Source organism: Triticum aestivum, chromosome 7A (genome assembly GCF_018294505.1).
Source record: "Triticum aestivum cultivar Chinese Spring chromosome 7A, IWGSC CS RefSeq v2.1, whole genome shotgun sequence".
In the NCBI taxonomy this organism is placed as follows: domain Eukaryota; kingdom Viridiplantae; phylum Streptophyta; class Magnoliopsida; order Poales; family Poaceae; genus Triticum; species Triticum aestivum.
In genome coordinates, this window is record NC_057812.1 from 42695701 (window position 1) to 42720399 (window position 24699).

Consider the following 24699-nt stretch of genomic DNA (forward strand, 5'->3'; position numbering starts at 1 on the left):
GAACATAGGACTAAAGATCTATTGCCTCTAGCACACTAGTCGTGCCCACATGAGCAGTGATTTCCTGGAGGTGGTGTACCTCATCCTGTGCCTGCAATGAGAGGGGGAGGTGGAATGCCTCGACAAGCGACGTGATGCCCAAGAAAGCCCGAAACGAGATGTCCTCATCACGAGAAAATGAGAATGCCCTTGGACATGAGTCCGCCAGAATTTCCCATCTCCAAAGATCTTTCCACATATGGACATTGTCTCCTTGCCGCACATCGATCTATGAAATGCCACGGTACACATGGGTGAGCTTTAGGATGTCTCCACCAAAATGAGCCACAAGGCTCCGAAGCATGTCTGGTTTTTGTGTTGTAGTACGTGGACCAAATAAATTCAACCCATGTAAGATCGCATCGTTTGTAGAATTTGTGTAGGTATTTAAGAAGCAAAGGATCACTTTGAATTTTGGGGTTGATAATACCAAGTCCACTGCTATCTTTGGGGCGGCAAACCGTGTCACATGGCCTTGGTAAGTTGCACTTGTCGCCTTGATCTGTTTTCTTGGTCCAGAGGCATGTTATAGAAGTTTATCAAGGAGATCAAGTATTTTTCGTGGGAACCTAAGTGTGAAAAGCGCAAAAATAGATAAGGAAGTGATCACTGAGTTAACAAGAGAGATCTTGCAATGTGAGAGAGTCTTCATTCCATGTTACACAGATGGGGCATTAGGTCCTGGACTGAGGGTTTAGTCATACCCAAAGGAAGCCCTAAATATGTGAATAACATTGAATCGGTGTTGCAACCAAAAATATTTGCAATGTTAGTACTAAGCTTAACAACACAAATGATTCACATTTCTCATTATCCTTGTGAAGTCAACGAATGGTTGGTGTGGAAGGTCGTTGTTGCAGTTCGTTGATTGTTGTTTCAACCACTTTGATGTTTTTTCCTTATTTTTCTTTGGCCTGGGTATATTTTCTTGTGTGCGCACCTTAATGTTGGCATGATTCCTTGTGTTTGTGCCTTAATGTTAGTTGTGTTCATCCTAGTCATGTAAAGGTCGGGGATGTAATTGTTAGTTGTATATCCTTTATGCTTCATTTTGAGTCAATAAAATCCCGTCTTTGCCGGAAAAAAATGCTGGCAACCTAGACAAAAACATGGTTCAGAACTGACTACGGCCGCAATAACCACGACAAGAGCGTGATCTAAGAGATGACAACATTGGTAATGTATTGTGGTACGATGGCTGAGCCTTGGTAGCCATTGTCATTCACGAATGTAAATCTTACTAGGGACATGTTTGGTTTGTATCCTATGGTTGCCACACTTAATCTTAGTCATCTCACACTATCTTACGCATGTGTTTGAATCATTGACAGACTTGTAATTTGCCAACTTTTCTAGCTACTTGGTCTGTATGTCATAGGGATTTTTGCTACATCTTTCCACACTTTTGGTGAGAACTTTCTTCACCACACTTCTTGTGGCAGTCATAATTTGCCTTAAGGTTCTTTTTATAGTAATAGGACTTTTTTCTCAGATGATAGCCATAACATTTACAAGCATATGAGAAATAGAGTCATAGGTGGATCCCAAACAGAAGAGGATCTAGAATTAAAGAAAGATTTAGCTAGAAGAAGCAAACGACATATGAAACTTTCAAAATATCAGAAGCCAGAGTATTGCATTCCATAAATATAGCCACTTCTGCACCAAAGTAAGCATTCTGCTAGTTCACCGTCTCCACCTTGAAGGTACTGTCAGAAAGTTACGTCTGTCATAACGTGCAACAGCTCCTGTGGCGCCCGACAGCATTTCAGATTGAAATGAAGCATCTACATTTACCTTTACACATCCATGATTAGGCTTTTTCCACATATGATCACACTTCTTAACCATTTGTTTAGGAGTTGCTGCCCTTACAAAGTTCCTGGCCAGCACTTTGATAGAGATAGCAGCACCATCAGGAGATTGTATTACTTCGCCTTCCATGAACTGGCACCGTCTCCACATCATGTACCACGCTGCTACTACTATCAATTCCGCCGTTGGCAGCTCCCCAATGTTTGCCTGAGTTCTCTCTAGAATCTCTATTGTGACAGACCCCGAGCAATCTTCCAATATACTCCCTCCGTTGCATAATGCAGTGCGTATATATTTTTTGAGAAGTCAAATTTTACAAACTTTGACCAAGTTTACAGAGGAATATACATGCATTTATAATACCAAATACATATCATTGGATACATTACAAGATGTATTTCCATATTGTATATATTTGGTATTATAGATATAAGTAGTTTTCACTATAAACTTAGTCAAAGTTTGACTTTTCAAAAAAAGATCTATAAGCACTACATAATGGAATGGAGGGAGTAACTTTCTAGATAACATCTTCCAATCCCAGTTAAGCCCGAATTGCCGACGCACGAGGACATGTGAATAAGAAGTGTTGTATGTCATCTAGCCCACTTCCGCACACCGGACATGTACCCGTGACTGGAATATTGACACAAAGCAAGCACACTGTAACTCGCCAAGAGTACTCTCAGCATCTTTCATGTAAAGTGATTTATTTTACCAGGGCCTCATAGGCGTCAAGTGTCCGTCCATATTCCATTTAACATTACCTTCACCATTAGGATGTACCAATCATGCGGCATATTGGTGATCAAACTCAACATGATATGAAGATCGCACCGAGAGTGTACCATACCTTGTGTAATTCCATGCTACAAAACCCACTAGCACATCCACGCAAAGAGGGATTCGTAGGATTATAGCAACATCAACTAGGTTGAAAACATACCGTACAAGCTATTCATCCCATTGACCAGAGTATTGGTCAATCAAGTCTTCTATGTTTGACAATAAAGTTTCCCCCCACGGAATGATTACTTTCCGGAACATTGGAGGGTATCCAAGGATCTTTCCAAATAATCATCTTTGAACCAGTCCCAACTCTCCAAACGTATCCCCTCTTAAAGGTTTGGATCCCTGAAACAATACCTTCCCAAGTAAATGCAGAGCCTTTCTTGGGACCCGCATTCAGTATGTTTCCATCAGGACAATATTTTGCACTTAACACACGTGCACACAAAGAATCGGGGCTCTGAATTAGACGCCAACCCTGTTTTGCTAACATAGCAAGATTAAAGCTTTGTACATCGCTAAAACCCATGCCCCCTCTTTTCTTCAGAATACACATTTTTCGCCATGCATACCAAAGCATCTTCTTCTCTTCACTGTCTCCCCACCAAAACTTGACATTTCATCAGTAATTAATTCACAAATTCCTTTTGGCAATTTAAACACTCACATGACATATGAAGGAATTGCTTGAGCTACAGACTTCAACAAAATATCCTTACCTTGCATGGATATAGTACCTTTTGTTTCCATCCTTTCAGGCGTTGACAAACTCTATCAACGAGATGTTGAAAAACTGTGGCAAAATTAGTCATGAACCAAACATGCCCTGGATGGTTGGACCCTTTGCTAGTCATGTGTACTTTTGTTTGTTGCAATAGACTGATTATTGAACTACGGTGCATTACAATAAGAACAATTGAACTGCATGACAATGCTCATTTGCAGCGCCAATTAGCACCTTGATTTGGCCAATGATTTTTGTGGTCTGATTACCGACAAAAGATGCTAGCTCTAACATGTTCAAGTTAGTACTTTAATCAAGTCCAGCCCTAGAAGACTAAGCTTTTTTTTGAGTTGCCTAGAAGAAAGACTAAGTTGATGGGAGAGACGGTACGATATGTTTAACACCTGCAGCTTCGTACTGTGCCCTTTCTTCATGATGATGGAGGGGCATGGTGTGACGAAAAATGCGAACAGCGGCCGCGCTGCAGGCAGGCCGCTATCAGGGCCGTCACAGCACCATATGGATCCGTGCTGCCAGTGCGTATCTCATGTATTTGATTTGTTTTTGGCCCGTATTGAAGCAGTCAGGCCCCACGCACATGCAAAAGGACCTAGCCCTCTGACGCCAAGCTGACATGTACGTCGCTGCAGAACTGTACGTCCTTGTTCGTGGGGACCTGTACGCCATGTGCATGCATGCCGTGGAGCAACGTTGGCTGGCGGAACCAGTTTGTCAAGTGCGGACGTGGAGCATTGGCGGCCAGCGAAGACCCAAGTTTGTTCACATTAGCTATCACTTCACTAAGCAAGTTTAATCTGTTTCATGTTAATTCGTCTGTCCGTTTTGACCAGCAAATGCAACACTGTCGTTGTGTTTAAAAACCATCACCACTAACCTGGCACTTCAGTTTTATCTGCTCCACATGCTAGAAAATCGGAACAGCTTAGCCACATGTGCTTTGTGTGACAGAGCAAAAGTCTTCCCTAATCACGCAACTGTGGCATGCTCACGTCTAATGGTCAACTAGCATTAGCGAGTTAACTTTTACGCGAGACACTCGCTCCTGTGCAATGCACAGCGTTGCGCCGCGCAATGTGGTTCACTTTCCACCGTCATGTCATGTCAGAAAGCCCACTGACAAAACCCATGGCCCAAAATCCATGTCCTCACAAGATAGGCACTGGTGGAAAAATAGCCTTTGGTCGCGGTTCGCAACTGCCATTAGTCGCGGTTGCGCAACCGCGACCAAATAGGCGCGACTAAAGGCCCCCCTTTAGTCGCGGTTGCTTAAGAACCGCGACTAAAGGCCCGTCCACGTGGGCGCCAGGCGGCCGTCGGGGCGGAGGACCTTTAGTCGCGGTTCTTCTGGCCAACCGCGACTAAAGGCCGCCGCAGGTTTAGGGTTTTAGCCCCCCCCCCCCCCTAAACCTGTTTTCTGTTTAATTTGTATTGTTTTATTTTTTTGTGCTTTATTTTAATTTTGAAGGAGTTTCACGTATTCTACGGTACTACATACATGCATATGAATGTACAATTTCAAACAAATTTGAAATTAGAACCAAAAAGAATTCAAGAGGAATATACAATATATATTCAATATCATCGGATGACCATATACAATTTTGAACAAGTTTCCATACATAATTTAATGCATATAAAGTTCTACGTCCTCGTAATGGTGTTCTCCTTTAGGATGGAGGACTTCCCTCCTGAACCATCCAGCTAGTTCCTCTTGAAGTGGTCGGAAGCGAGCTTCTGGACTAAGCATCATCCGGAGGTTATTCCTCTGAGCATTGGTATCACTCGGAACCCGCCGCTCAGAGGTGTATCTCCGGATCATCTCACAGACATAGTATGCACATAGATTGGTCCCCGCTGGCTGAATATCCTCACCATTCTTAGCCTTTGACCTTTTGAATTCTAGCTCTTTTTTGAATTCACCGACCTTTGTATCTACGAACCGTCTCCAAACCCTACGAGGCAAAGAAAATTAAATGAACAAGAGAGTTATTAGTTACTTGATATTAGGAAATGAACGAAATAGGCCGATCGATATAGAACGCAAATGAATGAAAATAATTACTTCTGCAGCATTCTTCTCATGCCGCCCCAAAGCTTTGGATCCTTATTCAGAGAGTCGTGGACGAGACATTCTGAGGTGTCAACTTTAATTACTAGCAGAATCCAGTGGAACCTGCGGACACGATACATGCACAGTACGTCATGCATAACTCATCGATTAGCCGGCCACATACCATGCATGGAGTAAACAAAAAGAATGTGCTCAAGACAGAAACACTCACCCAAAATGGTAAGGAAATAGAATATCACTTTTGAGTTCCTGCTTTGTAAGAAACTGCCACAGGTCTGCCTCCATGTCGGCGGGGTGATGCTCCAACACATATCCATTAACGATGTGTGGGTCAATGAACCCAACATCATGGATGTTCCTTACTCTGCATTCCTTAATCTTCATTCTGCATGTATAATAGCGGACACAACAATATAGTTAGGACATATATATAGTGCAGGCAATATGAACGAGATGGGGTAGAAATAAATCACTTACAGAACGTAGCAACTGATGATAGATTTGTCGAGCTCGCGCAGATTGAAAAGCTGGAACAATTCACTCAGATGAATTTGTACATAGTAATGTTTGAAGTGATGCTCATATCTAACTTCCGCATAAATATATTCTTTGGCGTTTTTATTTTTTATGTAACCCTTGTACCATTTCAGCAGACCTTTCATTTGTGGAGGTAGATCCTCTTCCTGCGCAGGCTCGACGAGAGGCCCATTCTTCACATATGTAATTACTACCTCCTTCACTGGCGCCTCATCAAGGCCTAACAGTTCACGAAGAGTAATACCTAAGTTGGCCGCTTGTTCTCTGGCACTCGTTACAGTCAATCCATGTGCTGCCGCAGCTGCTATGATATCGGGGTCATCCGGACCGGCGGCTTTCACTATAAGCGGGGCAATCGATTGTTTACTTTGTTCCCCGAGCTGGGCAACTCGTTTCCCGCTTTTTTTACTTTCTAATTCCGTTTTCTCGGCCTCCTCCAAGGCTTTGTTCTCCTGGTTCTCCGCCCGCTCTTTCTTCTCCTTCAACATGAGTGCCTGCCTACGAAGTTCACGTGCATAGTCGTCAGGCAGATTCTTTGCGGCTTGGGACGGTGTGCTCAAAAATGACTTAGCCCACTTCTTTTGCTCATCAGAAAATACTGGCTTGGGCTCGGGCTCTCTTTTCTTCTTGCAGTCCGCCTTCCATTTCTCATGATCAGCAGCCGCGGCCGCGGCAGTTTCCTCGGCACTACGTTCCCAAGGCCTTGTGGGGAGAGGCTTCAGTGATGGCTCCGGTACCTTTGTGGTCTTAGGTACATAAGGGTCCGGGTTAATAATCCAGGACTGCTTCTACTTCTTTGCCGGAGGTGGATTGGGGGGGGCGGCGTCTGATCACCCGCCGGACGAGGACTGGGGGGCGGCGTCTGATCACCCGTCGGACGTTGTGGACTGGGGGGCGTCGGCTGACGTGACGGAGGTGTAGGTGAACCGCCACCACCACCACCACCGTAGGGGGGTGGACTTGTTGTCCTTGGCGCCTCGCCTGGAAACTTGATAAACTTCTTTTGCCATAGAATGAAATGGCGCTTGACATCTCCAAGTCTTTTCTCCCCTTCAGGTGTAGCAATGTCAATCTCCAGGTCCTCAAACCCTTGTACTATGTCCTCCACCGTGACACGAGCATAGCCATCTTGAATGGGGTTGTTGTGGTGGAGTGCTCCAGGTAAACATGGTAAAGCACTGCCGATGGCTACCTTCATGGACATGTTCCCGATAGGATAATACAGATGACATTCTTTCATCTCCTTTATATCGTCCACGGGGTAGCGAGGAGGCTCCGGTGCAGTAATTTCGACCACCAGAGGCTCCGGTGCAGTAATTTCGACCACCAGAGGCTCCGGTGCAGTAATTTCGATCGTTGGTGCATCTGCACCAACCGATGGGGCCTCCGTGGAAGCCACACTGCTTCTCCGCTGCTGGCTTCTGAGATCCGCTGGATGATCTTCATGCTGCGCCCGAGCTGCATCTCTTTCGGCTACTAGTACACTCACGGTTTTCTTCATCACATCCATTTCCGATGCCAACCGCGCCACAACATCTGCTTCCCAATCCATCTTTCTCTTCCGGCTTCTGTAACCGTACGGGTCATCATTCTGGGGGAACCCTATTTTCCATGGAATGTGCCCCATGCCTCGTACACGTCCTCCGTGTTCAGGATTCCCGAGGGCTTTTGTCAGCGCGTCGTTCTCTCTGTTGAACTTGATCTTCCCCTCTTGAGCATCCCTCATTGCGTCAATAAGGGCTTGGGTGGGTTTAATTATTTTGCCCCGGTAAACACACTCCCCTGTCTCCGGGTTCAGCGTTCCCCCATGCCCGTACCACCAGCTTTTGGCCCTTGGGTCCCATCCCTCCGTACCTGGACGGATTCCTCGCGCCCTCAGCTCGTTCTCCATCTTCTCCCACCTAGGCTCCCAAAGGCGATACCCTCCTGGCCCCATAATATGATTGTACTCCTTCTTAGCCGCATTTTCCTTATTTTTTTCGATATTTGAATGAACTGCTCCGATTTCTTTTGCTTCACAAATTCTGGCCAATCATGTTTCAGTTTCTCATATTGTCCTTTGAAATCCGGAGTCTTGTTCTGCTTGACAAAGTCATGGGCTAGATTTTGCTTGAATTTCCGGAATGCGTCGGCCATCTTATGAAGAGCGAACTGTTTGACTAGCCTCCTCCTCTCCTTGTTTTCCTCAATCTTGTTACCCTCCTCATCGAATTTGTTGTATTCCGGAGGTAGAACGAAATGTTCCATAAGCTTCTTGAAGCAATCTTTTTTTGTTCTCTTATCGACAAAAGTGAAACCAGCAATTCGTGCCTTCTTTGGCTTATTCCACTCCTGGACGGTGATCGAGACGTTGTCTCTAACAATGGCTCCGCATTGGTTGACAAACTTGGTGGCGTTCTTGCGGGGCTCCAGCGGCCTGCCGGTTGCACTGTCGACAACCTCGATGGTGCATGTTTCTCCTTGTTTCATCGTCTTGGTTGCGCCACGCTTTGACGACGTACTCGATTGTTTCGACGATCCGGCCGAGGGCTAAAATAAGAAAGAGAGTCGCGCGCGTTAGTACACACATATTTATTCAAATCAGTTAGTTTGTATCACCAGAGGCTCAATGTATATATATACCTCGGCGCCGGAGGTGGTTGCTACTTCCATTTGAAGATCGTCGTTTATCGACGTTTGTTCGGCATCATCTTGCTGACGGCGCCCTTCATCTTCACCGTCAAGGTTCAGATAAGAAGAGATATCATCTTCTTCTTGTCCGGTCGGCACATATAGAATATCGCCGTTTATGATGCCGAACATATGTGCTTCACCGTCCGGATCATAGTTGTCCATAATCGGGTCAGCTCTATCGTCCGCCATTATGTCAGTCCTGAAAACATGTAGTAAAAACAAATTAATTAAGTGAAGAAGGGGGGCGGTGGCGGTGGCGGTGTCGCGGTAGAGCGCGAGACGGGGCGGCAAACGACGGCGTCACGGAGAGGGAGGCGAGGACAACACACATGTATAACCCTCGCCGCCCCCTCTCCGTATATACGTTTTTTTTGTTAATTATCAAATTTTACGGTTTTTTTTGTTAATTATCAAGTTTTAAGTTATTTTACCGTTTTTGTTAAACTAATTAACTAGTTAAAATTAAAAAGAACAAAAAAAAGAAAAAAAGAAAAAATTCTCTCTCTCTCCACGATCTCGCTCTCTGTAGAAAGGCGCACGCGTGCGCGCGCGGCAGCGAGGCCGGCCGGCGGCGTTGAGGGCGGGCGAGAGGCGGCGCGGTGGGCGAGGGAGGCCGGCGGGCGGCGTACGAGGGCGAGAGGGGGCGGCGGGCGCCGTGCGTGGGCGAGAGGGGGCGGCGGGCGGCGGCGGGCGGCGTCGAGGGCGAGGGCGACGGCGGGCGGCGTCGAGGGCGAGGGCGACGGCGGCGGGCCTTCGGCGCGGTGTTGAATCGGAGAAGACGAGAAAGGGTTCGGGCCCTTGTATTTATAGCCCCCCCTTTAGTCGCGGTTAGGGAGGCGACCCGCGACTAAAGGTAACCTTTAGTCGCGGTTGGGGAGGCGACCCGCGACTAAAGGGTAACCTTTAGTCGCGGTTGGCCAGACCAACCGCGACTAAAGGGGTTTTTGGCGGGTTTTTGCGTTCCCGCGCGCAACGACCTTTAGTCGCGGTTGGGCAGGCCAACCGCGACTAAAGGTATTTTTCAAAATACTTTTTCTTTTTCAAAATCTTAAAAATACAAATAATATATCAAAAAATTCAGAAAAATAAAACTAATTCAATTCAAAATTCTAAAAATACAAATAATATATCAAAAAATTAAGAAAAATAAAACTAATTCAATTCAAAATGTTAAAAATACAAATAATATATCAAAAAATTCAGAAAAATAAAACTAATTCAATTCAAAATCTTAAAAATACAAATAATATATCAAAAAATTAAGAAAAATAAAACTAATTCAATTCAATATGTTAAAAATACAAATAATATATCAAAAAATTCAGAAAAATAGAACTAATTCAATTCAATATGTTAAAAACACAAATATTATATCAAAAAATTCAGAAAAATAAAACTAATTCAATTCAAAATTCTAAAAATACAAATAATATATCAAAAAATTAAGAAAAATAAAACTAATTCAATTCAAAATAATATACCAGAGGCCAGCCGTCGGCTATGGTGGTACGGCCGGACTCTACAGAGCGTCATGGACTACATCACGGCCGGCGATATCCCTCGCCTGCGCTACCCTCAGTTCGAGCCACGAGCGCTGCCCGACGACAGCGACGACAGCAGCGGCGACGACGGCGGCAACTTAGAAGGCGATGACTACCAGTACAACGGCGGCGGCTATGAAGACTACGAGTATGCATATTATACGCCTAGGCAGGAGTATGACTAAATCACTCCAAATTTCATGTATCATCAGTGGTATCTCGAATCATTCGAAAATGGACACCAAACACATCACGGGTAATATAATTCACATGATCCATTCAACAAAGTTTGGTACAATAAATTATTACACATCATTTCTTCCCTTGTGTCCCTGCTTGCTTACGATTGTGCCGTATCCATGGAGCATCCTCATCATTTAACTTAATGCTTGGGTCGGTGTTCACTTTGAAGGGCGGAATTTCAGCAAACATAGCAAACATATTATAATCTTCTGACATGTCTGTCTTGTCCTCCACTCCCACGATGTTTCTTTTCCCTGAAAGAACAATGTGGCGCTTTGGATCATCGCATGATGTACTGATCATTTTCTTATCTTTCCGTTTCCTCGGTTTGCTACTCATGTCCTTCACATAGGAAACCTGAGCGACATCTTTCGCTAGGATGAATGGTTCGTCAAGGTAACCAAGATTGTTGAAATCCACCATTGTCATTCCGTATTGCTGGTCCACCTTTACCCCACCTCCTGTTAGCTTGAACCATTTGCACCGGAACAAAGGGACCTTAAAGGAGGGTCCATAGTCAAGTTCCCATATCTCCTCTATGTAACCATAATATGTGACCTTTTGCCCATTCTCGGTTGCTGCATCAAAGCGGACACCACTGTTTTGGTTGGTGCTCTTTTTATCTTGGGCGATCGTGTAAAATGTATTCCCATTTATCTCGTACCCTTGGAAAGTCGTTATAGTCGAAGATGGTGTCTTGGCCAACATGTACAGCTGATCTACAACATCATTGTCATTCATTAAATGTTTTCTCAACCAACTGCCGAAAGTCTCCATGTGGGCCTTCCTAATCCAGGATTCAGGCTTCCCTGGGTTGTCCGAGCGTAAAATATTCTTGTGTTTCTCAAAGTACGGAGCCACCAAGCTGGAATTGGTCAGTACAGTGTGGTGTGCTTCAGTCAGAGAATGGCCGTCCATACATATCGTTGATTTCCTTCCGATCATGCCTTTTCCACTTAGTCTCCCCTCGTGTCGCGATCGAGGAAGACCAATCGGCTTAAGGTCAGGAACAAAGTCAACACAAAACTCAATTACCTCCTCATTTCCATAGCCCTTGGCGATGCTTCCTTCTGGCCTAGCACGGTTACGAACATATTTCTTTAATACTCCCATGAACCTCTCGAAGGGGAACATATTGTGTAGAAATACAGGACCGAGAATGAAAATCTCTTCGACTAGGTGAACCAAGAGGTGCGTCATAATATTGAAGAAGGATGGCGGGAACACCAACTCGAAACTGACAAGACATTGGATCACATCGTTCTGTAACCGTGGTAGATCTTCTGGATTGATTACCTTCTGAGAGATTGCATTGAGGAATGCACATAGCTTCACAATGGCTACTCGAACATTTTCCGGCAGGAGCCCCCTCAAAGCAATCGGAAGCAATTGCGTCATAATCACGTGGCAGTCGTGAGACTTTAGATTTTGGAACTTTTTCTCCGCCATGTTTATTATTCCCTTTATATTGGACGAGAATCCAGATGGGACCTTCATACTGCTCAGGCATTCAGAAAAGATGACCTTCTCTTCTTTGGTCAGAGCGTAGCTGGCACGACCTTGAAACCATTCCGGATGCCGGTCATCAGGGTCTTTCAAACGTTGCTGGTCCTGCCGTGCTTCCTTTGTATCATTTGTCTTCCCATACACGCCCAAGAAGCTTAGGAGGTTCACGCAAATATTCTTCGTAACGTGCATCACGTCGATTGCAGAGCGGACTTCTAGGACTTTCCAATATTCTAGCTCCCAGAATATAGATTTCTTCTTCCACATGGCTGCGTGCCCGTCAGCTCCCTTCGGAACTGATTGTCCGCCAGGACCCTTTCCAAAGATGACTTTCAAATCCTTGACCATATCAAATACCTCAGCACCAGTGCGTTCCGCAGGCTTCGGCCGGTGATCTGCCTTGCCGTTGTAATGCTTGCCTTTCTTTCTTACTGGATGAATTTTCGGAAGAAATCGACGATGCCCAAGGTACACGTTCTTCTTACAATTTGGCAAATGTACACTTTCAGTCTCATGTAAGCAGTGCGTGCATGCATTGTATCCCTTATTTGACAGTCCCGAAAGGTTACTAAGAGCAGGCCAATCGTTGATGGTTACGAAAAGCAACGCTCGTAGGTTAAATTCCTCTTTTTTTTGCTCATCCCACACACGGACACCAGGTCTGCCCCATAGCTGTAAAAGTTCATCAACTAATGGCCTTAGGTACACATCGATGTCGTTGCCGGGTTGCTTCGGACCTTGGATGAGCACTGGCATCATAATGAACTTCGCTTCATGCACAACCAAGGAGGAAGGTTGTAGATGCATAGAGTCACGGGCCAGGTGCTATGGCTGGAGCTCTGCTCGCCAAAAGGATTCATGCCATCTGTACTTAGACCAAATCTTATGTTCCTTGCGTCAGCTGCAAAATCTTTGAACTCTCTGTCGATCTTTCTCCATTGCGTTCCATCTGCGGTGTGTCTCAACTCCCCGTCCGACTTACGGTCCTCTTTGTGCCATCGCAACAACTTGGCATGCTCTTTGTTCTGAACAGACGTTTCAACCGTGGTATTATAGGAGCATACCACATCACCTTGGCGGGAACCCTCTTCCTGGGTTTCTCGCCCTCAACATCGTCACCAGGGTCATCACCTCTGATCTTATAACGCAATGCAGTGCATACCGGGCATTCATTCAAATTCTCGTATTCACCGCGGTAGAGGATGCAGTCGTTGATGCATGCATGTATCTTCAGAACCTCTAAACCTAGAGGGCAGACAACCTTCTTTGCTTCGTACGTACTGGCGGGCAACTCGTTATTCTTTGGAAACATATTCTTCAACATTTTCAGCAAGTTTTCAAATGCCGAGTCAGCTACACCTGCCTGTGCCTTCCATTTCAGCAAATCCAGTGTGCAGCCCAGCTTTTTCAGACCATCATCGCATCCGGGGTACAACGACTTTCTGTGATCCTCTAACATGCGATCCAAATTCTCCCTCTCCTTTTCAGTTTCGCAGCGTCTCCGTGCATCAGCAATGGTCCGACCAAGATCATCAACGGTCTCATCACGTGCCTCTTCTTCACCTTCACCTTCCCCTTCACCTTCCCCTTCACCTTTAGCATCCTCCATGAAAGTATCACCGAAATGAGCAAGATAGCTTTCATCGATGAAATCATCCCCTTCTTCATCTTCTTCCATTATAACCCCTCTTTCTCCATGCTTGGTCCAACAATTATAGCTTGGCATGAAACCGTGCCGAAGCAGGTGCAGGTGAACTTCTCTTGAGGAAGAGTAACCCTTCTGATTCTTACATTCAACACATGGACAGATAACAAAACCCTTCTGCTTGTTCGCATTAGCCACTACGAGGAAATCTTTCAAACCCGTAGTGAACTCGCGGGAGAGTCGGTTACCGTACATCCATTGCCGATTCATCTGCATTATTATAATATAAAATATATAATTAACCATCATGCATTTGTTAAACTAACTAGCTATAAACAATAGAAATTAAACAATGAACAACACACATGCATATTTTATCAATGACACACATGCATGAAAGGTTCAAGTTGCTAACCGCGATCGAGGAGGAAAAAATAAATGAGGAACCTCAAGTGTGGCTCCAACACTTCATATCATGTTTGTTTCACCCTCTTGGGGCATTTCATCAAACTCCTTGTGTGCATAAGAGGAACCAAAAGCAAACCTACACCCCCTTGTGAAGCTTGTGAAGAGAAGTGGCACCAAATGGCTAAGTGAGCGTGCTGAACTGGTATATATAGGGGAGGAGCTTTAGTCGCGGTTGGCCTGGCCAACCGCGACTAAAGGCCTTTGGGCACCTTTAGTCGCGGTTGGCCTGGCCAACCGCGACTAAAGCCCATCACGTGCACCAGCTGGCCACCGAGCGCCCTGGGCCCAGGCCTTTGGTCGCGGTTCGTCTGCCGAACCGCGACTAAAGACTTCATTAGTCGCGGTTCCTACAGTTTCGCGACTAATGGGGCTGGACGGAAGCCTCTTTTTCTACCAGTGAGGCCTGCCACCCACTGACAAAATCCAGATCCTCAGGCCCAAAAGGATGCCCAGGATAGCGGCCTGCCTGGTGCTCGTCCGCTGAAAATTCGCACTCATGGTGTGATGCCTATCACTTGCATCCTTATTGTACAAATGTTCTATGAATAACATGTATTGCGAAAATTGGCATGTCAAAGCGTCTGTAGTCCAACGGTTAGGATAATTGCCTTCCAAGCAATAGACCTGGGTTTGACTCCCGGCAGACGCATTTTTACGGTTAGGAAAAGGGCTATAGATGGAAATGACACTAATGGCGCACCAGACATGTGTTGCGCCATTAGTGTCCAAATACTAATGGCGCACCACATCTACGGTGCGCCATTAGTAACAATTTGTTTTTCAAAACTACTAATGACACGCCGTGGGAGTGGTGCGCCATTACGAAATGACACTAATGGCGCACCAGACATGTGGTGCGCCATTAGTATCCAAATACTAATGGCGCACCACATCTATGGTGCGCCATTAGTAACAATTTGTTTTTCAAAACTACTAATGACACGCCGTGGGAGTGGTGCGCCATTACGAAATGACACTAATGGCGCACCAGACATGTGGTGCGTCATTAGTGTCCAAATACTAATGGCGCACCACATCTACGGTGCGCCATTAGTAACAATTTTTTTTTCAAATACTAATGGCGCACCACTCCCACGATGCGTCATTAGTAGTTTTGAAAAAAAATTGTTACTAATGGCGCACCGTAGATGTGGCGCGCCATTAATATTTGGACACTAATGGTGCACCACATGTCTGGTGCGCCATTAGTGTCATTTCCATCTATAGCCCTTTTCCGCCATTACTAGTTGAATAAGTAATGGCGCACCACTCCCACGGTGCGTCATTAGTAAAAATTTAGTAAAAAAAATTTTAATTTTTTTTTAAAACTACTAATGGCGCACCGTGGGAGTGGTGCGCCATTACTAGTTGAACTAGTAATGGCGCACCACTCAACTAGTAATGGCGCACCACTCCCATGGGTGCGCCATTAGTAAAAAAAAGTTAAATTTTTTCAAAACTAGTAAGGCTGGTCACAATGGGGAGGAACTTAGGAGTAACATCACACACTCCAATACAACTTTGCTTATGTGGCACATATTTAATGAAGAGAGAGGTGCTTGTGGTAACTAGCTAAGTTAGCGGAACATCACACGCTCCAAGAAACAATGAGTTTATAACCTAATAAATACATCGTTGCATGACACTACATAGATGTTCCTACCCACTATGGAGGTAGTAACATAGTTTAGGGAAGTGTGTAAGTTACTAGCTTATGTTCTTTCCTATTGTGACCAGCCTAATGGCGCACCGTGGGGGTGGTGCGCCATTACTAGTTGAAAAACAATTATGACTATTGGCGCACTTCTATGTGGTGCGCCATTACTAAGTCAGATAGTAATGACGCACCTCTAGGCATACTAATGGCGCACTACTGGTGCACCATTAGTATGTGGTATACTAATGGCGCACCAGTGGTGCGCCATTAGTAAAAAATACTAGTGGCGTGCTACTAATGGCGCACTAGTAGTGTGCCATTAGTAGGCAAATCTGGTGCGCCATTAGTAGGCCTTTTCCTAGTAGTGCGTACCCTCACCGCACGATCCGCGTTGGGTCAAAGACGATCTCGTGATCATCCAGTGGCTCTACACCCGCATATCCACGGAGCTCTTCAACCTCGTGGTCACCGACGGCGCCACGGCCCGCGACATCTGGCTCGAGCTTCGTCGACTCTTCCAAGACAACCGCGACGCTCGCATCTCCGCCCTCAACACCGAGCTGCGTACGATCACTCAAGGCAACCGCCCGGTGGGCGTTTTCTGCAAGGGAATCAAGGCGATCTGCGACGAACTGCGAGAGCTCGGCGAAACCGTCGCTGATCGCTCTCTTCTTCATGCGCTTATGGGTGGTCTGGACGAACGCTTCGCCCAGCAGGCGACGCTGATCCCTCTTCTTCGTCCTCTGCCCTCACTGGCTGAGGCCCGTTCCATGCTGCAAATGGAGGAGCAGAATCAAGCCCGCAAGGCTGGTGCGCCGCGCGTCTTCCACGCTACTCCGCGCCCTGCCGCACCGGCAGCTGCGGCACCACCGTCCGCGCACTCCGGGTCGTCTTCATCACAGCCGCCCCCGGGGTGGCGTCCCAGCCTGAACTACAAAGGCAAGAACCCCATTTATCGTCCTCCACGCTCTTCGGGATCGTCCTCGACTTCCTCCTCCGCGCCGTCGACGCCTGCTCCGCCATATGCTCCAGCGGCGCCATCATCATCAACTGCTGCTTCGGCGCCGTGGCGTCCCTCACCTGACCCGTGGACTGGGTTGGTTCAGGCCTGGCCTATGCCGTGGTCGGCACCCTCTCCCTACGGTGCTCCTCCGGCTTACGGCGGCGCGTGGGGGCCGCCCGGTATGCGTCCGCAACTTGGTGCCCCTGGTCTTCTCGGCTCGCGACCTCCTCTGAATGCCTACACGACGTATGTTCCTGTGTAATAGACCACGCCGTCATCAACAGATCCTTCGGCGTACTCCTACGGTGCCCTGCCTGCTTCGCCGTGGGATCACGCGACGCCACCGGCTTCATGTGCTGCTTCGTCCTCTACACCGACGCCACCAACTTGGGACCAAGCCGCCTTCATCGCTGCCATGAACTCTCTTACCACTCAAGATACAGGTACGGAATGGATACTCAATTCTGGTGCTTCCACGCACATGTCCGCATCTAGCTCTACGCTTTCCTCCATTCATCCTTCCATTTTTCCTTCCATCACAGTAGGAAACGGTTCATCCATGCCTGTTTCATGCACCGGCTCGACCTCTCTCTCTCTCCAAATCTCTCCTTACGTGAAGTACTTGTTGCGCCTGCACTAATTAAAAATCTGATCTCCGTTCGCCGTTTTACTATTGATAATCTTGTTTCTGTTGAATTTGATCCTCTGGCTGTCTCTGTGAAGGATCTTCGCAGCAAGGCGCTGATCGCTTGGTTCAATAGCTCTGATGACCTGTACACCGTTCGCGGCGTGCCTCCCTCACCGCAGCTTCATGCCATGGTTGCCTCCGTCTCGCTCTGGCATCGCCGTTTCGGTCATCCCAACTGCGCCACCGCCACCACTCTTCTTCGCGAGTTTCAGCTACCCTACGTTCGGGAGTCACACGACTCCTCTTTATGTCAGTCATGTCAAATGGGCAAACATGTTAGACTGCCCTTTGGCACATCTACTACTATCAGTTCCTTTCCCTTTGAGTTGTTGCACTGTGATATATGGCAATCACCTGTTCCTAGTGTGTCCGGATTTAAGTTTTATCTTGTAATACTGGATGATTACTCACACTTCATCTGGACCTTCCCACTCCGCTGCAAATCTGATTTTCATACCGTGTTTGTGAATTTCCAATGCTACGTGTACACCCACTTCTCCCTCCCCATTCGCTTTTTGCAATGTGACAACGGCCGTGAATTTGACAATTTTCGCAACCATGATTTCTTTCTTCGCCATGGCATTCTCCTCCGGTTCTCCTGCCCATATACTTCCCCGCAAAATGGCAAGGTTGAGCGATCTCTTCGCAGTATCAATGTGAAGGAAATATGCCCTAGAGGCAATAATAAAGTTATTATTTATTTCCTTATATCATGATAAATGTTTATTATTCATGCTAGAATTGTATTAACCGGAAACATAATACATGTGTGAATACATAGACAAACTTAGTGTCACTAGTATGCCTCTACTTGACTAGCTCGTTAATCAAAGATGGTTATGTTTCCTAACCATGAACAAAGTGTTGTTATTTGATTAACGAGGTCACATCATTAGTTGAATGATCTGATTGACATGACCCATTCCATTAGCTTAGCACCCGATCGTTTAGTATGTTGCTATTGCTTTCTTCATGACATATACATGTTCCTATGACTATGAGATTATGCAACTCCCATTTGCCGGAGGAACACTTTGGGTGCTACCAAACGTCACAACGTAACTGGGTGATTATAAAGGAGCATTACAGGTGTCTCCAAAGGTAGATGTTGGGTTGGCGTATTTCGAGATTAGGATTTGTCACTCCGATTGTCGGAGAGGTATCTCTGGGCCCTCTCGGTAATGCACATCACTTAAGCCTTGCAAGCATTGCAACTAAAAGAGTTAGTTGCGGGATGATGTATTACAAAACGAGTAAAGAGACTTGCCAGTAACGAGATTGAACTAGGTATAGGAATACCGACGATCGAATCTCGGGCAAGTAACATACCGATGACAAAGGGAACAACGTATGTTGTTATGCGGTCTGACCGATAAAGATCTTCGTAGAATATGTAGGAGCCAATATGGGCATCCAGGTCCCGCTATTGGTTATTGACCGGAGACGTGTCTCGGTCATGTCTACATTGTTCTCGAATCCATAGGGTCCGCACGCTTAAGGTTACGATGACAGTTATATTATGAGTTTATGCATTTTGATGTACCGAAGGTTGTTCGGAGTCCCAGATGTGATCACGGACATGACGAGGAGTCTCGAAATGGTCGAGACATAAAGATTGATATATTGGAAGCCTATGTTTGGATATCGGAAGTGTTCCGGGTGAAATCGGGATTTTACCGGAATACCGGGAAGGTTACCGGAACCCCCCCGGGAGCTAAATGGGCCATGATGGGCCTTAGTGGAAAAGAGAAGAGGCAGCCCTACATGGGCTGTGCGCCTCCCCCCTCCCCTAGTCCTATTAGGACTAGGAGAGGTGGCCGGCCCCCTTCTTCTCTTTTCCCCCTCCGCGAATCCTATTCCAACTAGGATTGGGGGGGAGGGGAATCCTACTCCCAGAGGGAGTAGGACTCTCCTGGCGCGCCAAGCTTGGCCGGCCAGCCTCCCCCCTCTAGTCCTTTATATACTGAGGCAGAGGCACCCTAGAAAGACACAAGTTGATCCACGTGATCTATTCCTTAGCCGTGTGCGGTGCCCCCAGCCACCATATTCCTTGATAATACTGTAGCGGAGTTTAGGCGAAGCCCTGCTGCTGTAGTGCATCAAGATCGTCACCACGCCATCGTGCTGACGGAACTCTTCCCCGACACTTTGCTGGATCGGAGTCCGGGGATCGTCATCGAGCTGAACGTGTGCTCGAACTCGAAGGTGCCGTAGTTTCGGTACTTGATCGGTTGGATCGTGAAGACGTACGACTACTTCCTCTACGTTGCGTCAACGCTTCCGCAGTCGGTCTGCGTGGGTACGTAGACAACACTCTCCCCTCTCGTTGCTATGCATCACATGATCTTGCGTGTGCGTAGGAATTTTTTTGAAATTACTACGAAACCAACACAATGATATTCTACGTACTCTCTTGATCCAAGCATCTATGCCGCCCCAATACTGGGTCGAGTCCGTTCGTCATGCCACCTTCTTACTTAACATATGTCCCACCAAAATTTGCCCCCAATTCTCTCCCTACCACTCTCTCTTTCTTACCCCTCCCTCCTACGCAGACCTTCGTATATTTGGATGCCTATGTTTCCCTAATCTCTCTGCCACATGCGCTCATAAACTTGCGCCTCGCTCATTGCCGTGTGTTTTTCTCGGGTATTCCGATGATCATCGCGGCTACCGTTGCCTTCATCTTCCTACTAGCCGCATCATTCTCTCTCGCCACGTCACATTCGATGAGACCATTTTTCCTTTTGCCGGTCACAACCCACCTGATCTCTCCTCCCCACTGTCCACACCAAACCGCACGGCACCTAGGCATCCCGCGATCGACGTGCATGCTCTACATGGGCCTGTTCAAGTCGATCAGCCCCCACCCACCAACACTGACCAGCCCATTATTTCACCCGCACCCCTCCCCCTCTCCTTCCCATGCATCGGACCCACCACCATCACCAATCCCCTTCTTGCATGCTGATGCTCCCGCTCTCAGCCAGTCGCCATCCCCACTTTCCGTTGCCTCTCCCTCTCTCAGCTCTTCTTCTTCCTCCGGTGCAGCTCCACCTATTCCGCCCCGTGCGGTTCCTGTTCCTGCTCCCATCAACAAGCACAACATGCGCACCCGTAGTAAAGCTGGCTTCGGTTTTCCTTCCCGCCGACTCAACCTGACCGCTACCACCGACTCACCCACCATTTCACCTATTCCCTCATCCTACAAAACAGCCCTTCTTGACCCCAACTGGTTTCGTGCCATGCAGGAAGAATATGACGCTCTTATCCTCAATAACACTTGGTCTCTTGTCCCGCGTCCTTCCGGTGCTAATGTCGTCTCGGGTAAATGGGTTTTTCGCCACAAATTCCATTCCGATGGCTCTCTATCGTGTTACAAAGCTCATTGGGTTTGTCGCGGGGACTCACAGCAGCCTGGTATTGATTTCAACGAGACCTTCTCTCCGGTTGTCAAACCGAGCACCATACGCATCGTTCTTAGCATCGCTGTTTCTTCCTCTTGGCCCATTCATCAACTCGATGTGAAAAATGCATTTCTTCACGGCTCTCTTGCTGAAACGGTGTACTGTAGACAGCCACTTGGTTTTGCTGGCTCATCTTTTCCAGACCATGTCTGTCATTTGCAAAAATCATTGTATGGTTTGAAACAAGCCCCGCGTGCTTGGTTTCATCGGTTTGCTACCTTTCTGCACACCATTGGGTTCCTCTCTTCACGGTCTGACTCATCTCTTTTTATCTTCAAATCTGATGCTCATATTGCATATCTTCTTCTTTATGTAGATGACATTGTCCTCACTGCCTCCTCCACCTCATTTCTAGAGCAAGTCATTTCTTCCTTGCGTGCTGAGTTTTGTATGACTGATCTAGGCCACCTCCATCACTTCCTCGGCATCACCGTCTCTCGTTCAACCTCGGGCATATTTCTTTCCCAACGTCAGTATGCTCTTGACATTCTCTCCAAAGCTGGCATGCTTGATTGCCATCCGACACGCACTCCCGCTGAAACCGGTTCCAAGATTTCTTCAGACGGTGGGCCTATCTCTAACCCTACCCTCTACCGCAGCCTTACAGGGGCGCTGCAATACATGACTCTCACCCGTCCTGAGCTCGCCTATTCTGTTCAACAAGCTTGCCTCTACATGCATGACCCACGCCTGCCTCATTTCAACCACGTCAAACGCATTCTTCGCTACCTCAAAGGCACGCTTGATCATGGTCTTCTCATCAACCCATCCTCCCCTCATACACTCACAGCGTATTCTGATGCGGACTGGGCTGGTTGTCCAGATACTCGGCGTTCCACTTCCGGTTACTGTGTATATTTGGGTGATAACTTGATTTCTTGGTCATCGAAGCGGCAACTAACCGTCTCCAGGTCCTCCGCGGAAGCTGAATATCGCTCGGTCGCTCACGCCGTTGCCGAGACAGTGTGGCTTCGTCAACTTCTTGGTGAACTACATCGACCTATCCAACAGGCTACCATCGTGTATTGTGATAATGTCTCTACATGTCATGTAATCCTGTTCAGCATCGTAGGACAAAACACATTGAGATTGACATCCATTTTGTAAGAGAGAAGGTAGCATTAGGAGAGGTCAGAGTTCTTCATGTCCCCACCAGTCCGCAGTTTGCGGACATCTTCACCAAGGGGCTCCCCTTTGCGGCCTTCAACGACATCCGATCCAGCCTCAACGTCGTCGACCCCGCCGTTGACACTGCGGGGGGGTGTTAGGAGACAGTTTGGTCAGCGCTGGAGTGTTCCACGCTCCAGCCACGATCCCACGACGCCCGCGTCCTGGGCAGGGCTACGGCCCCTATATGTATCTCCTGTACCTGACTGTAATGAATGAGAAAAACTTTCCATCAGTTTTCACTTACGAATTACGGCCTCCTCCGTGGCTGGCCTGGACTGCTGCTCATCCACCTGCCATCGACACCGTGCTCTAGGGCATTGTCGCCGCCACCCTGGTGGCCATGGTCTACGCCTTCCTCCTCTGCTTGTGGCTGCACCTTGTAGTGAAGACCCGAGAGTCGATCCATCGGTCAGATACGGCCCATACGTCTCTTCTTGTTCATCTTCTCAATGTTCCCCATTTCGTCTATGCTTCGTCTGGATGTTTATGGTGTGCATTATGTGATCCGAAACAATATAGCGGAACTATAGTTATGGATTAAATGCAATATATTAATAAAAATTACGGTAAAAGTTTTTCTTCTTCTGATTTTTATGATAGAATAAGGTAAAAGGAAAATGGCGAGGCTTGCATCGGATAAGGTGATATTTTCAAAGTCCATGAGTGGTATAGGATTTAGGGGCATGAGGGATTTCAATGAGGCGCTTCTTGCCAAACAAGCATGAATATTAATTGAGCACCATGAGATTTTGGTGTTGGTGGGGACTTTAAGAGCAAAATATTACCTACCCAGAAGGAGGCCAGTATCATAGATGACTTTAGCTGGCGCTGCCATGGGATCCATACTCATATGCTTCGACACTATGGAGATGAAGGTCAGCATCATGGATGTATGTGGCCGCTCGTTGCATCCTCGCTGACTAAATCGCAGTCTTGTGGTGCATTGAGAACATAGTTGACATGCGAACCATCTGTGGTTGGATGGTTAGAGAGACTGTGGTATCCCTGACCCATCAGGGTTCAAATCCTGGTGCTCGCAGACGATGCGCATTCAGTGGGAGGAGACGTTCCAGTCGACGACGAGGTGCCTACGGTGACTTCGTAAATTTCAAGATGAGATGCCGGCTCAGTCTTTCGGAAGTGCTCATAGGGGTAGGGTATGCGTGTGTGCATTCATATAGGTGAGTGTATGCGCATGTATATGAGCGCTTACGTCTGTACTGTATTAAAAAAAGAACATAGTTGACATTCTTTAATATGTAGCGAAGCATAGACTATCGGCATGTGATTTTTTAATTACATTGCAACGCACAGGCAATTTTCCTAGTCTCTACTCTCTATCTCTACTACTTAAAAAGACTGTAAGATTTAATGTTTCACCACTTTTCTTCTCACTACCCCCTCATCCAACATTCATTGTATGAAAATCAATCATCTTAATTACTTACCTTCTGAATCAATTTCAGTTTATTTTAATTATCAAACTTCTCATCAAAATATAAGGTAAATCACGGACATGATTTGATAAACATTTATCTACACAATCGCATTAATATGGTCAATTAAATCACAAGCTAATGCAGTAAAATATTTACATTTCATTGCAACGCACATGCGAATATATACTTAAAAGGAACCGCTTCATCCAACCTCCCATGTAAGCTACGTTCACCTTCCATCGCTTTTTCATCCTTCCTGATATTCATTGATAACGGTTTTTAATGTCATCGGTCATATCAGATTAACATATGGTAATGTGATAATTCACGAGAAGGAATCAATCGTGTTAATAATTATTTGGTAACACAATTAATTTAAGTTCATGGGAAGGAATGAATCACGATCAATAATTATTTGGTAACATAATAAATTCAACGAAAGAACTCGATCACAATCCGTCATCATTTCTGTCTCCGTTGCAATGTACCGGAAATTTCCTAGTCTGGTAAAAGAAAAGAATGAACGGTATATTAGGCAGGCAGCAGCGCGGCTTGCAGGTAGATGGTGGGTTAGAGGATAGAACGCGACGACACAGCGCACAGGATCCAGACCAGAGGGGCACATAACGCATGCATCATGCAGGCGCCGGGAGCGCAACGGCTTGCAAGCAGACGATGGGTCAGAGGCTAAAACTTGATGACACAGCCCACGGGATCCAGGCCGCATGGGCGCACGCACACATGCATTGCGCGGGCGCCAGGAGCGCAGCAACGCAGCTACATTTCTGGGCTGCTGGTGGCTACGGGAAGGGTAAACCACCGTTGTGTTGGTAAAATTCTTGATCAGTGAAATTAAGCAAGATTTAGTTGCAAATATGAGCAGTTACTATTTAAAGTTCAATCTAAATATGTTTTTATTCGTATTGAAATTGGTGATTCGGCTTGGTATCATATAAAAATATGTACATTAATTTTGATACTTTATTTAAGTTTGCATGGTACTTAAGTTTTCTCCATCCTGCGCCACTGATAAGAACCACATGCTCCCTCACAGATGCAATGAATCATATGTAGCCATTATTTATTTATTAAAACATTATTACAGTGCCAAAAGGGTAAAGGAAAGTGTAAAAGAGCCTACATATGGACCTAGCCAAACCGTGTTATAAAAAGGTAGATGCAGTAGCATAGAGCAAACATGAG

General features: G+C 46.5%; 1 non-coding gene across 1 annotated transcript; it reads left to right on the top strand.

Annotated features, from left to right (window-relative positions):
- The first annotated feature begins 14649 nt into the window (after positions 1 to 14649).
- Positions 14650 to 14721, top strand: TRNAG-UCC (transfer RNA glycine (anticodon UCC)). Its single transcript has one exon. It is a non-coding gene; the product is annotated as a tRNA-Gly (tRNA).
- The last annotated feature ends 9978 nt before the right edge of the window (positions 14722 to 24699 follow it).